Raw genomic sequence first — 16,142 nt, 5'->3', positions numbered from 1 at the left:
GATTCATTATTATATTCTATATTCTTCTATTTTTTAGTTTCCTTTTTTCTTTTTCTACAGCCAAAGAGTCTGGCCAGTACCTAGTCGGGCTCTTTTTATTCCCATGAATATTGAATAACAATGATTTATTTGAATTGAATGTACTTTATTCGAAAAAAAAATACCTTCAGCAAAAACAAAATCCAAAAATGTAATTCACCCCGTTTTTCAAATTTCATTAGAAGATACTCTAATTAAACATGTCAATACTCGAATTATTAGAATATTGAATATTATGCCCCTCTATTTCTTTATTGATTTTTTCTGATTGCTTTGTTCTACAAAAGATACAATAATTGTATTGTAGCGGGTATAGTTTAGTGGTAAAAGTGCGATTCATTCCATGGACCCCTAAATAGTTAAGGGATCCCCCGTTTGATTCATATTCCGATCAAAAATTTTATTTCTTACTTAAAGGGAATCCTTTATACTCTCAATGAATGATTTGCGGTATAATATACATTATCGTAATTTGTATACAAGAAGAATCAATTCTAAATTGACAACTTGAGTTCTAAAATTATGAAACATAAGTTTTTGGAATTGGATCTATAATCCGAATTTTTTTGAGTATGACGAAAGGATCTATGGAGAGATATATAGAAAGTTTATTTCTAATCGTAACTAAATCTTCCATTTTTTTGTGTAGTAGAGACTGAAGCAAAAATAGCTATTAAACGATTCTTTTAGTTTACTAGAGACATCTACATTTTTTTAGCTCGACAAAAATTTTATGCTTTTCCTAAAGATTCTATTAAATAGAAATAGAGAACGAAGTAACTAGAAAAAAACATAGATTATTATAATACTGCTCTTCTAGAGGGATCATCTAAAAAGCAAGATGTTTTAAACTTATTCATACAAAACAAAAAGGCTGACATAGATGTTATGGGTCAATTTTTTTATTTTCTATCTCTTAATTTTTTTGTAAAGGAGCCGAATGAAACAAAAGTTTCACGTTCGGTTTTGAATTAGAGACGTTAAATTGAAATCAAAATGATGAATCAACGTCGACTATAACCCCTAGCCTTTCAAGCTAACGATGCGGGTTCGATTCCCGCTACCCGCTTATATTCTCTATTTATTCTATTTGAATCTATCTTTTTTCTTATAGAATGAATCTAGAATTTTAAATGAATTTGTCAATTCTTTTTTTAATTTCTTAATTTAGTTTTAGGTATTTATAACAAATTGAATTTTATTTATTTTCTATATCTTTTCTATATATAGAATATAGAATTCCTATATATAGAATATAGAATTCTTTTATTCTTTAACCTTTTTTAGTTAATAAGGTTAAAGAATAAAAGAAAAAAAAATAGAAGCGTCCATTGTCTAATGGATAGGACAGAGGTCTTCTAAACCTTAGGTATAGGTTCAAATCCTATTGGACGCAAATTGTTTGCATATATTTGCATATATATGCAAATATATGCAATTTATACCTTGTCCTTCTATTTTATTTATTCTATTTTCATTCAAATTCATTTTATTTATATATTAATATTATATTCAAATGAAATAAAAAGATATTAAAAGATACTAATTATAAGAATTTGAAAGTGAAATTATAAAGTTATTAAATGATTAATCAATTTTTTTCTACCTGTTCTTGTAGTAAAAAGAGTTCCATTTGTTCTTGAATAGCTTCCTTCAAAAGGACTTCTGCTTCCCCAGTGAATGTCTTGGTAGAAGATATGATTTCTTTGAATTGAGGTTTATTCGTGTTTAAGTAAGCACGTAACTCAACAAGAAATTTCCTTACCTATCCAGTTTCTAATGAATCAAGATAACCATTCTTTGGTGATTCACTCAATTTGGAGTGCTTCTTAGTCCAATAGCTCTTAAGGTGGTTTTCCCCTTGCTTCTTGACTCAAATTCTTCAAGGGATGACACCAATCCTCTTTTCTAATTTCCTATATGGCAACTCACAAACAAGGAAACAAAGAGACAAGTAATAACCAAAGACCCAAAAAATGAAATGAAAGCTAAACCAATAGAGTTTTAACAAGACACATTTTCAGGGATTATTCAACAATTAAAGTAAGGAAAAGCACATAAAAGCAAGCTAGGACTCAAAGAGATATTTAGAATGGCTCTAGAGTAGAGTAATAAAACCAAAATAAAAAGACTCAAGAAACCTCTAGTTTTGGAAATTTTTTTTTTCACACTAATTTTCAATTGAAATTTCAGAACTGGGATCGGTATAAAATAAGCACCAATTATAGAACAAATTTTGAGCCAAAACAACAAGCACACTTCCCTTTCATTTTTTTTCTTGGACACTGATTTTTCTGCCAACTTGTGTGATTTTCATTATTTTTTCCTTTAATCAAAATCGCTTGGTTCTTTTTTCATAATGTTGTTCCAGATATCTAGAAAATTCAGTAAAAATTTTAGCTGAAAACACGTAGTGACCAATTCCCAGTAATTTATACAAGTTCGTATGTTCAAGCTGCCAGCATCAGCGATTTCAACCTAGAAATCAAGAGTAGTGTTTATGTTGCTTAAGGCTTGGATAGTTACAATTTGTGTTTTATTATGCTCAATTATCTTGAATAACACAATTCAAGAGAGCTTAAGACTTATTTTGATTCACAAATCCAGCCACAACTCAGCACCACAACTCAACTTCATCATAGGCATCATGTAGGAAACTTAGAAAACAAAAAAGGAGTTCAACAACAAGACAACTTCTAGGAATTGATTTAAAACATGTTATGAACTAAATAACATGCATGAATTAGACTCAAAATTCAAAAGATAGGCTAAGAATGACAAGAATACATGAACAAATGTATCTAGAAGTCAATCAAAAAAAATAAAAATTCAACACAAACTTAGAACATAATGTGACAATTACTATGAGTAAACCTGACTCTAAGACAACATGGATTAAGTGATTTACACTTAGATTTTTGTGTTTTTTTTCTAATCAATATTTTGGAATAAAATTTAGATCTAAAGGTTCAGCACAAGAATATTATGAATGAAAAAAGATAGAACCTAAAATCAACACAAAAACATTCAAGAGTAGATCTACAAAATTTGAACCATAGAAATGCAAGAACAAGTATAGATCTAAGATTTAATCGGTTTATTTTTTTTGAATCTACTCTAACCAGCACCAAACCACAAGAAAATGGAGGATATACATGGAGAATAAGATGAAGAACAAGGAATTAAAGAAAATTCACCGAACAAAAAGATAGAGGAAGCAAAAGAACATCACCTAAATTAAGATGCTCTGATACCCCATGATGTAAGCTCCATTGGAGCTTGTAGGCCTAGGATATTCTTCATTAATGGATTCCTTTGCTTCCTGGCAGCGGAATGGAGAAGGAAGAGAGAGAGAGAGGAGACGCCACTTCAAGGAGAAGATGAGTCTAGAAGAAGCTCACCACCATAGGAGGCCATGGATAAGAGCTTGGAGGAAGAAGGAGATGAATGAAGGGAGAGGAAGAGAAGAGCACAAAATTTTGTTCTCTAAAAGAGCTCTGAAATCTGAAGTTTAATTTTCAAATGATCAAAGTTAAAAAAATACACACACATAACCTCTATTTATAGCCTAAGTGTCACACAAAATTGGAGGGAAATTTGAAATTGAATTTGTGGAGCCAAATTTTGGAGCCAAAATTTCACTAATTATGATTAGTGAATTTTAGCTATGGTTCAGCCCACTAATCCAAGATCAAGTCAAAGATTCTCCACTAAGTGTGCTTAAGTGTCATGAAACATGTAAAGCATGAAGGACATGCACAAAGTGTGACTATATGATGTGGCAATGGAGTGTAGCAAGCAAATGCTCACCTCCCCCTGTAAAATTTAATTGGATTGGGCTTCTGCCAATTCAATTAAATTTATTTCTCAACACACACATCAAATATTCACTTAATGCATTTGAAATTACAAAACTACCCCTAATACAAAAACTAGTCTAGGTGCCCTAAAATACAAGGGCTGAAAAATCCTACATTTCTAGGGTACCCTACCTACATGATGGGGCCCTAAATACAAGGCCCAAAAATAATGAAACCTTAATCTAATATGTACAAAGATAAGTGGGTTCATACTTAGCCCATGGGTCCGAAATCTACCCTAAGGCTCATGAGAACCCTAGGGCCTTCTCTTGCATCTCTGGCCTAATCTACTTGGAGTCTTCTATCCAATGCCCTTGCGGGGTAGGATTGCATCTCTAGAAGCTAGTAAGGTTACATGAAACCAACCTTGGGAATTATCACTAGAAGTGGACTTTTGGATCCTTTCCATTAGATTCCCGAATTAGGGGGGCACATAGCAAACTTACTCTGGCTTGTTCCTTGATTGCATCATACATCTCTTCATGGCATCGTAATGGGCATATCATTCCTGCATTTATCAAATTCATGCATTGCATTTTGCACGAGTCATTGCATTATCATGCATCTTTATTTAACATGCTTTTTTGTTCCACAAACTACATACATTTTATTTTCATTGTTCGCATGATCCTTGCATTTTCCTCTGCAAAACAAAAAAAGAAAAACAAAAAAAAGAAAGACAGAACAAAAAGAAGGTCACAATGAAGCATGAAGGTTCACACCACATTCTTAGTTACATGTGTTGGGTACTGTCACAACCTACCCTTCGGAGGGAGGGCGACTTGAGACTCGCGGGTGCGTTTTCCAAAAAAAGAAAATGCGCGGAGTCGCCACCAACATTTTTTCGAGGAAAACGTCGGAAAAATCAGAAAGGTGTGGTCTATGAACTTTAAGTTTGAAATGTTCGGGAGTTGTATTTACGCACGGGGAAGGTATTAGCACCCCATGCGTCCGTCACAAGGGACGACAACCTTTAATCAAGTGTGCAAATATGACTTCAAATTATTTTATTTTCCCTTTCTTACGTTTTTATGTCTTTTTACGCTTTTTGTATTTATTATCTTTTTGTGGTCGACAAGGGTGTTTCCCTTGCTCCTACGTATTCCTTAATTGTGATAAGGAAATTAGACCTACGTAGTTCTTTGGGAACTAAACATTGGTTAAGTTGTTTTTATCCTTTTTTGCAAGATACATTTTGACTGAACAAAAGGTCATTTTAAGGCGTTGGACCATTAAACGATCTTTCAATTCTTTTGAAAGGAGAGAAAACATTAAGGTATTGGAACATTAATGATATCTTGGTTTTTTAAAAGAGGTGACAAGGTTATGTGTTGATTTTAGGCTTTTAAAAGTCCACGTTTAACCAATAAAAGCAAACAGGACCATTTCAAGGCGTTGGACCTTTTAAAATGGTTTTTAGGTGATGACAAAAGCTTGATTTGTGAGTTGATTTTAGCCTTAGTTTCACTTTGGTTATCAGTCAATTTGATTAAGAAAGAAAATCCCAAAGAAAAACGTCTGATTGATTTTTTTTTATTAAAGATATTTTTTTATTATTATATTATTATTTTGCCTCTTTTTGGTTTTAAACGTGGTTACGGCGTGAAAGATCGGTCGGATTTTATTCTAACAGAGATTAAAAGATATTACAACTCAAATGATCGGTGGAAATTTATTTTATTTTTGATTTAGGCAAGAAAACGACTTAAATAAATGGTTAAAGCACGTCAAAAGGGGGAACGGAAAGCAAACGAAATAAAAATAAAAGCACGCGAAACAAGTGGGGACCACTAAGGGCACATAGAATGAATTGAAAGGTTCGATTTTGGGAACTTACCGGTTGAAGACCAAAGAACGACGAAGAACGATGAAGAACGGTGGAAAACCTTCATGAAATCACCCACGGAAACGTCTCGGAAGCATTACGGAAGCGCCTCAGCTTGGATTTTCTTCACGGAAACAATTTTTCTCACTAATTTCAAGTGAATCTCAGATACCAGGAGGGTTGAACGAATTTGCTCTGCCCTCTTTCCCCTATTTATAGGGGAAAAGAGGGAGGTGGTTGTCGCCCAGCTCGCCCAGGCGAGCTCAGCTCGCCCAGGCAAGATGGGTTGTTTCCACCAGAAGGAACCACCTTTTGTTGGAACACCCTGGAAGGTCCAAGTGGGCCTGATTGCTATTTGCACACCCTATTTACTAAATACACCCCCTTTGCCTTTTTTTGCTAATTCTTTTTCCGTAACGTTACAGAACTTTATGGATTACGTAACGATACTTGTGTTCTTTCCGTAATGTCACAAAACTTTACGGATTACGCAACCATCCCCTCTTTGACTTCTGGAATGTTACGGGACTTTACGGATCGCGCAATAATGTTTCCCTTCGACTCCCGACATGTCGCGGAACCTCACGGATTGCCTAACGATGGGTGTGTAGAAGCAAAGCTTCATGGTGAATCAAAAGGTGATTCAAAGGTGTTTTGATGATAACAATGATAACAAAAAATGATGACAAAAAGCTCAAAGATCAATCAAAGACAATCAAAGAACAACTCAAGTGAATCAAGAACAATTCAAGAGTTCAAGATAGAATTAAGAAGAATTCAAGACTCAAGAAGAAAGTTAAGAGTCAAGAATCAAGATTCAAGGTTCAAGATCTCAAGAATCAAGATCAAGATTCAAGACTCAAGATTCAAGAATCAAGAGAAGGCTTAATCAAGATAAGTATGAAAAGTTTTTCTCAAAAATTGAGTAGCACATGATTTTTCTCAAAACATGTTTACCAAAGAGTTTTTACTCTCTGGTAATCGATTACCCGATTGTTGTAATCGATTACCAGTAGCAAAATTGTTTTGAAAAAGTTTTCAAATTGAATTTACAACGTTCCAATTAATTTCAAAAAGCTGTAATCGATTACAATGTTTTGGTAATCAATTACCAGTGCCTTTGAACGTTGAAATTCAAATTCAAATGTGAAGAGTCACATCCTTTCACATAAAAGCCTTGTGTAATCGATTACACTGATTTGGTAATCAATTACCAGTGACTGTTTCCGAATAAATCCAAAGATGTAACTCTTCAAAAGGTTTTTGACGTTTTCAAATTGGTTTTAAGTTTTTCTAAAAGTTATAACTCTTCTAAATGGTTGTCTTGACCAGACATGAAGAGTCTATAAAAGCAAGACTTTGTTTTGCATTTTAATTCAATTCATTCAATCTTGAATACTTTTTTCAACCAATCTCTTACAATCCTTTACAAGCCTTGAATCTCTTTGAACTTCTTCTTCTTCTTTGTACCAAAAGCTTTTATGAAGTTTTCTGGTTTTCCAAACCTTGAAAACTTGTGCTATTCATCTTTTTCATTCCCTTCTCCCTTTGCCAAAAAGAATTCCCCAAGGACTAACTGCCTAAATTCTTTTTGTGTCTCTCTTCTCCCTTTTCCAAAAGAACAAAGAACTAACCGCCTGAATTCTTTTGTGTCTCCCTTCTCCTTTGTCAAAGAATTCAAAACGACACAGTCTGAGAATTCTTTTGATTCTTCCCATTCCCTAATACAAAAGTGTTCAAAGGACTAACCGCTTGAGAATTCTTTTGTATCCCCATTCACAAAGTATCAAAGGTTTAACAACATGAGATCTTTGTCTTAACACATTGGAGGGTACATCCTTTGTGGTACAAGTAGAGGGTACATCTACTTGGGTTTGACTGAGAACAAAAGAGGGTACATCTCTTGTGGATCAGTTCTAGTGGAGGGTACATCCACAAGGGTTTCGAAGAGAACAAGGGAGGGTACATCCCTTGTGGATCTTTGCTTGTAAAAGGATTTTTACAAGGTTGAAAGAAATCTCAAGGACCGTAGGTCGCTTGGGGACTGGATGTAGGCACGGGTTGTTGCCGAACCAGTATAAAAACTCTTGTGTGTTTGTCTCCTTCTTCCCTACTCTTTTACTTTCCGCTGTGCATTTTAATTTCCACTTTTACTTTTGGTTAAGTTTCTCTTCTACTCCTTATTCTCTTAACAACATAAGTAAAAGCCTTAGAAGAGTAAATTTTTAATTAGTAAAGGTTTAGGAATAATTAATTCAACTCCCCCTTCTTAATTATTCTGAGGCCACTCGATCCAATAGGGTGTTAAGTACCTCGATGCGGTCAAGCGAAGGTTGCATCCCACCAAACAGATGGTCGCCAGACGAAATTAGGGTATGACAGTTGCCCCTTTTTACTTGTCTTTTATTTGAGATAAAAGGGAAGTAAAGATAAGACACTAATTTCGTTCGAGCGGAACATCATTCGGCCGGTCAATATCCCCGCCAGCGGAACCTGTCGTTTAGAAAGAAAAGAAAAGGCATCAGAAGCGTCAACAAACTTCAGTGTTTTGAAAACGAAAAAGTTGGAGGACCAAGACACTTCCCTTTGCCATTGCACCCGATCGTCTTTGCCCAGTAGAGAAGAATCCCGCGCGTCATTGGTCTTAAATGTTTCCGGATGACGAGAGTAAAAAAACCTGCAAAAATTTTGAAAATGATCAGCACCAAATGACCAATATCATCCTGATACCGCCGAATTCTTTCCCCTCGGTTGACGAAAGGCGCGGATGACCATAAGGTATCTCCGCCTACCACCTGACTCGCTGTCCATGGATGACATAAGGTGCAGAAGACGATGTCGGACTCTTCGCGTCAATGAGCTCATTTGCCCCTAGTTGATGAAAGGTGCGGGTGACCATAAGGTAACCCTGCATGTCACCTAACTTCACGGGTCAGGACGACAAAGGGTGCAGGAGACAATGTTAGCCTTTGCATGCTATCATGCGTTGAGTCTTACAGATAGCAAAACAATGTTTATACATATAACAACTTGGGTATTTTTGCCTGCCCCCTAACTTCACGGGTTAGTGCTTGACAGAGGTAGTCTGCACGGAAGATACGTAAATCTCCTCGTGTCAATGGGCTTGTTGGCCGCGATTGACAAAGGGTGCAGAAGACGACGTTAGTCTCTGCATGCTATCAGGCGTTGAGTCTTACAGATAGCAAAATAATGTTTATACGGATAACCACTTGGGTATTTCTGCCTTCCCCCTAACTTTATGGGTTAGTGCTTGACAGAGGTAGTCTGCACGGAAGATGATGTAAATCTTCGCGTGTCAACGGGCTTGTTGGCCGCGATTGACAAAGGGTACAGAAGACGATGTTAGTCTCTGCGTGTCAACGGGCTCGCTTGCCTCTGGTTGACAAAAGGTGCGAATAACCATAAGGTAGCCCCGCATGTCATCGGACTCGCCGTCTCTGGATGATAAAGGTGCAGATGATCACGTTTGTCTCTGCATGTCAACGGGCTCGCTTGCCTCTGGTTGACAAAAGGTGTGGATAACCATAAGGTATCCCCGCATGTCATCGGACTCGCCGTCTCTAGATGACAAAGGTGCAGATGACGATGTTAGTCTCTGCATGTCAACAGGATCGCTTGCCTCTGGTTGACAAAAGGTGCGGATAACCATAAGGTATCCCCGCATGTCATCGGACTCGCTGTCTCTGGATGACAAAGGTGCAGATGACAACATTAGTCTCTGCGTGTCAACGGGCTCGCTTGCCTCTGGTTGACAAAAGGTGCAGATAACCATAAGGTATCCCTGCATGTCATCGGACTCGCTGTCTTTGGATGACAAAGGTGCAGATGATGACGTTAGTCTCTGCGTGTCAACGGGCTTGCTTGCCTCTGGTTGACAAAAGGTGCAGATAACCATAAGGTATCCCTGCATGTCATCGAACTCGCTGTCTTTGGATGACAAAGGTGCAGATGATGACGTTAGTCTCTACGTGTCAACGGGCTCGCTCGCCTCTGGTTGACAAAAGGTGCGGATAACCATAAGGTATCCCCTCATGTCATCGGACTCGCCGTCTCTGGATGACAAAGGTGCAGATGACGACCTTAGTCTCTGCCTGTCAATGGGCTCGCTTACCTCTAGTTGACAAAAGGTGCGGATAACCATAAGGTATCCCCACATGTCATCGGACTCGCCGTCTCTGAATGACAAAGGTGCAGATGACGATGTTAGTCTCTGCGTGTCAGCGGGCTCGCTTGCCTCTGGTTGACAAAAGGTGCGGATAACCATAAGGTATCCCCGCATGTCATCGGACTCACCGTCTCTGGATGACAAAGGTGCAAATGACGATGTTAGTCTCTACATGTCAATGGGCTCGGTCGCCTCTGGTTGACAAAAGGTGCGGATAACCATAAGGTATCCCCTCATGTCATCGGACTCGCCGTCTCTGGATGACAAAGGTGCAGATGACGACCTTAGTCTCTGCCTGTCAATGGGCTCGCTTACCTCTAGTTGACAAAAGGTGCGGATAACCATAAGGTATCCCCACATGCTACCGGACTTACTGTTCACGATAGCAAAAGGTAGGGTGGTTCTTGATAACTATGAGACTAAAATAGTCTTGGTGTTTTTTCACTAAAATGCGAACATACTTTAGTAAAGAAACAAAACTTCCAACTGATCCGAGCAACATATGATTTTTTTTTTATGAAAAACAATGTGTCTATTGGTATGCTGATGAAATTTTCTCATAACCATAAATGAGATTTTAGATGTTAGCATTTCAATTCTAAACGACCATTTAGAGGAAACACTAGGTCCAACAAAATAGAAGAAAATCACTTGAAGTGTATCAATCTCACATAGGTAAGTGTTTTATCCTTATTCCGAACCATAGATATGTCATGACTAGATTTTGCAAATCATTTCCTATCAAATCAAAGATTACATGCGTGATCATGGATCAATAGGACTTTTTCTTTGGGAATAGTGTTTTTGGAGGGGAAATTTGGCTTTGAGTGTTTTTGGCCTTTTCCTTTTCTGTTTTTGTTTAGTGTGAGGCGAACAAGTCACCGACGCACAGGATTTTGGTTGGCAATCAAAGGGAGAGGACCACTTTAGGTCGTGGCTTCCTTTCTTTTCTTGTTCACTTATGACAATTCTGTATTGTTCAGATATTGTCTGGTCCAAAGACCTTTCTATATATTTTGTTTTCTTTTGACCTTTAATCGGGAATTTTCTTTCTTTTTTGCTTCCTCTCAATCTTTGATTGGGAATTTTCTTCTTTTGCTTTTTCTCAATCTTTGATTGGGAATTTTCTTCTTTTGCTTTGTTTTCTTTTGAGGGCAAGGTTTATGGTGAGTTAGGACTTTGGCTCAAGGTTTGTAGAACGGATGGACATGATATACGTCAGAGCGTTGGTTTGACTAGCGGTTCAGGGATAAAGGGGATGTCCCACATTATTTCCATGACACACATACAACAATGATGATTAGGAAATTTTATGCAAAACTGGTCTTGCATGCACCCATGTGGACACTCAAGCATCAAGTTTTTTATGGTCATGTGACACTAGGGCTCAGGATTCATTTTTCCTATTTTAAGTCAACCCAGTGTTTCCAAAATATGTTCTTTTATCAATTCATGCATTCATTTGAGTCTATTTTGGGCGTTCGGGAAAATTTTCACAGCATTCACTCTTCAGGTGTATTACACACATTTTCTTTCAAAAACTGGTTATGATCAGTGAATTTTTTTTCAAAGAAAAGCTGGAGGTTGTCTCTTTTCAAAAGCATGTTGGTTTTTCATCTAGACAACTTATTTTTATTTTTTCTCTCTTTTTTTCCTTTTTCTTTCCCCCTTTTTTAAGTTATTATCATTTGCTTATTTCCTTTTTTCTCTCTGAAAAGGTCGTGCGGACGAGAGCACACACTACCTACTTATGTCTAACCACAAGGTAAACGAAAAAATGTACGAAATGGTAAGTCGCAAAAAAAACAGTGACGAAATAACTGAGAGCCATAATGCCAAATTCTAGCAGAAACAAAAAAAGTAACTAAAAACAGTAATGTTAGTAACAATGTAGACAATAACAGAAAACAGTAATGTTAATAGCAACATAAAACAGTAATGTTAATAACAAAAGTACGGTGACCTTGGTCATGTGGCTCCGCTCCCTCCCAAGAAACCGAGCAAGTCAGTCATATCTTCATCCATATGGGACTCATTTGGCTCATCGGGGGATCCTGTAGGCTCCTCCTCTGCATGGGCATCGGGCTAGTCTCCAGGCCATGCGACCTCAGCCCAAAACTGCTCTGGAGTAGGGCATGCAAAAGGTGCGGAACCCTGCCCCTGCTGACTGAGGCTGAATCGGTAGAGACACTCATGTATCTGCACCTGCCCACGGTGGTTGGCCGCCTGTTGGCGAACCAAATGCTATAGATAATGCTCCACGCCCAGTGACCCAGCTGGATCGGCCTGCCGAGGTGGTGGCGGTGCATCTACGACCTGATGTGCATCACCCTGCGCCTGCTTAGGCATGCAGTACTTCTCGATGAAGGCCCGGGTGATCGGCGGTCGAATTACTTTACTGGGGGTGACGAGAACTCCGTAGGACTGGTAAAGGCCTGTGATCAGCGCCAGAAACCCCAGGGCCCTGTTGGACTTATCTGGGTCCAGAGGGTGCTTGGTAGGCGCCATACCTGCAAACAAATAAATGGCATCAGCAATCACCTGGGCCACATGGACGCTCATCCGTGTCAGGATGGCATACACCAACTGGCACTTTGGCAGAGGGAGATCGGAGTTGGGATTGCTAGGCAAGACATTGCTGAGCAGCAGTGTCATCCATGTCTGGGTCAAAGTGGTCATGCTGGTGCGCATGATCCGCACCCACCTCCTTGCAGCGGTCCGGGCGAAATCCTGCCCCGGTGTGCACAACAGCTAGGCAATGGCTTCCTCATCGAACCCGTCGGCCCAGTTCCTCCTTTGGCTGAACTCACACTGCTGGCCTTCCTCCAAAACAAGCGGGTCACCCAGGAACTGGCTGAGGGCATATGTGTCAAAGGGAATCCACTGACCCCTCACCCATGAACGCATGTCTCGCACTCCCTCCTCCGTGGGCCAAGCATTAGCATAGAACTCTAGGACTATCTCAGGGTCAAACTTGGCCATGTGAGTCACCAGTGGTGTCCAATGTCTACGAGCTATCTCCTCCTGAAAGTCCATATACTCATCCTCCCTGAGCTGATCACGCCTCTCCTTGTGGAACGACCATCCTTTGATGGCCTCGAAGTGCTGCTGGTGCTCGGCACTTTGGAAACGATGACTATCAAACTCGGGGGCGACACTGGACCCTTCTCTTGTGGCATCTCTTCTAGACCTCTTCGTGGAGAATTTCTTCAGAGCCATTTCTGGTATGGAATGGCAAGGACACTAAAATGGAAGCAAAAAGCACACAATGGTGGCCTAGGATTAGAAAAACCCAGCAATCCCGTGAGTGCAGCGTTCTTGAGTGAGGGGGAGAAGTTTCTTGGGGAAAACTGCACTCCCTCTCTCTTTTTTAAACCATTTCGTGCAGGGGGTGCTCGCCCAGGCGAGCTAACCCTGCATTTTTTTTTATAAAAAAAACAAAGGTATGCGCTCTCTATGGGACGACGTTCGCTTACTTGAACCCCCTAGGTTAAATTAGGCATCCGACCATCACCTTAAAGACACAACAGCAATAATAACTAGGAATTTAAAGGATACTAGGCTGCCCCTAGTAACGCTTCCTGCTTGTTCGAAGCTGGACATGGGACGACGATCCGTCGATCACGAGCCTAGCCTCTACTTGTGTCCATCCCTAAGTACCTGAAAGCAGGAGATGACATTGTGCAACAAATCGCGGCTGCGTTACTGCTTACCTTGGTTTGTCTCTATCTTTGGATTTGGCTCGGTATTTGACTATTGCCTAAAACGATCCTGCTCCTGTCATAAGATAACAAACATGCATGTGTATGCGTATGCATGAGCGTTTTCAAATACAATAATCTTTTTAGCAAAAGCTTGTCGGGTTCAGTTTCAATTGAGCGCTTGGGGCATCCCATGGACTGAGCGAAAAGGCTCAGGTTACCAAATACAACACATCTTTTAAAGCACAAAGTGAGGATCAGAACCTCAATCCAACGTTCTTTTTAAAAGACTGCGATGAGAAAATTACAGAGGATAGGAATCCCTAGGGGAAACCAAGAAGAACACACAAAAATAAAAACATGCAGCGACTTCCTCAATTGCCTCGGATCTTAAGCGTAGTATTGCTCGACAACGTCGGAGTTCACGGGTGAAGGTAGCTCCTCGTCATCCATGTTGGTGAGCACCAGGGCCCCTCGGGAGAAAGCCCTTTTTACAACGAAAGGCCCTTCGTAGTTCAGGGCCCACTTTCCTCTGTTGTCTTTCAGAGCTTGGGAGACTTTCTTTAGCACCAAGTCCCCTTCACTGAACCTGTGCGAGCATACCTTCTTGTCAAAGGTGTTCTTTACTCGTTTATGATATAAACGCCCGTGGCTCATGGCGACCAAACGCTTGCCTGCTATGAGATTAAGCTGATCGAAACGTTCTTGGTCCCACTTTGATTCCTTTAATCCGGACTCCGCCAAGATTCTTAATGACGGGACTTCCACCTCAAACGGTAGCACAACCTCCATTCCATATACCAGCGAGAACAGTGTTGCCCCGGTTGACGTGCGTACTGAGGTTCGGTAACCATGTAACCCGAACGGGAGCATCTCGTGCCAATCCTTGTATGACACGGTCATCTTCTTGATATTCTTATTGGCTGCCTCCACGGCTCCGTTCATCTTTGGTCTGTAGGGTGTGGAATTGTGGTGTTGGATCTTAAACTCCTCACATATTTCCCCCATCATTTTGTTATTCAAGTTGGTGCCATTGTCCGTGATAATCTTCCTCGGTAGACCATACCGGCAGATAATCTCCCTCTTAATGAACTTGACCACCACACTCCTGGTGACGCTAGCGTACGACGCGGCTTCGACCCACTTAGTGAAGTAATTGATCGCCACTAGGATGAAACGGTGTCTGTTCGCAGCTTTAGGCTCTATGGCCCCAATCACATCTATTCCCCACATGGAAAATGGCCATGGTGCGACTAAGACATTCAGAGGCAAGGGCGGAGCGTTGACATTGTCTGCAAACGTCTGGCATTTGTGACACTTCCTCACATGGAGACAACAATCTCTCTTCATGGTGAGCCAATAGTAACCCGCCCTTAAGATCTTCCTAGCCATGGCATGCCCGTTAGCGTGTGTACCAAAAGAGCCCTCATGGACCTCCCCCAGCATGCTCTCAACTTCCTTAGCATTCACGCAGCGTAGTAGAACCATGTCATGGTTTCTCTTGTATAGTATGCTTCTGCTCAAGAAGAAGCAAGCCGCCAATTTCCTCAACATCCTCTTGTTGTTGTCGGAAGCCTCCGGTGGGTACTCTTTGCTTTCAACGTATTGCTTGATATCGAAATACCAAGGCTTACCATCTCGCTCTTCTTCCACTAGACAACAATGTGCGGGTCTGCCACGACACCTGAACTCAATGTACGGTAAGTCTCTGAGCGGTGTTAGCTGGAACATGGATGCTAAAGTGGCAAGCACATCCACCATTTGATTTTCCTCTCAGGGAACGTGATGGAAGGAGATCTCATCAAAGAAACCAGCCCATTCTTTGATATAGGCCTGGTAGGGTATCAGCTTGTGGTCTCTAGTTTCCCATTCCTCTCTCAGCTGGTGAATTACCAGCGTCGAGTCTCTGTACACCTTGAGTAGCTTGACATTGAAGTCAATTGCTGCCTGGACGGCCAGGGCGCATGCTTCATATTCAGCCATGTTGTTGATGTAGTCCAACCCCAGCCTGGCTGTGAAAGGTATACATTGATTGTCCAGAGAGACCAATGCTGCCCCAACGCCATGGCCTAGAACATTTGACGCTCCATCAAACCACACAATCCATTTGTCCCGGTCCTCGTCTAGCTTTTCCTCAAACAAGGCCATGATATCCTCATCTGGGAACTCGGGATGCATGGGTTGATAATCGTTGAGAGGCTGCTGAGCCAAATAATCTGCCAAGGCGATTGTGTTTTGGGGCGACCTCTTGGGTCTGGTTGTCTTGATATATATATATATATATATATATATATATATATATACCCTTTATCTCCTTTTGGGTGACATAGACTATATCGAACTCAGATAGCAAAGATGTACTTGACCGGGTCCATCTTGGATATCAGCTAGGTGGTATGGCTCAGCATGTATTGTCTTAGATGGTGGGATGCCCAGACTAAAGCACAACACGTTATTTCCAACAGGGAGTAGTTCATCTCACAGGCTGTGAATTTCTTACTCAAGTAGTAGACGACGCGCTCTCTTTTCCC

General features: G+C 40.2%; 1 non-coding gene across 1 annotated transcript; it reads left to right on the top strand.

Annotated features, from left to right (window-relative positions):
* The first annotated feature begins 1,363 nt into the window (after positions 1-1,363).
* Positions 1,364-1,435, top strand: TRNAR-UCU. Its single transcript has one exon. It is a non-coding gene; the product is annotated as a tRNA-Arg (tRNA).
* The last annotated feature ends 14,707 nt before the right edge of the window (positions 1,436-16,142 follow it).

The sequence above is a fragment of the Glycine soja genome, chromosome 11, assembly GCF_004193775.1.
Source record: "Glycine soja cultivar W05 chromosome 11, ASM419377v2, whole genome shotgun sequence".
Classification (NCBI taxonomy): Eukaryota; Viridiplantae; Streptophyta; class Magnoliopsida; order Fabales; family Fabaceae; genus Glycine; species Glycine soja.
This window is presented reverse-complemented; position numbering and strand designations above follow the sequence as displayed.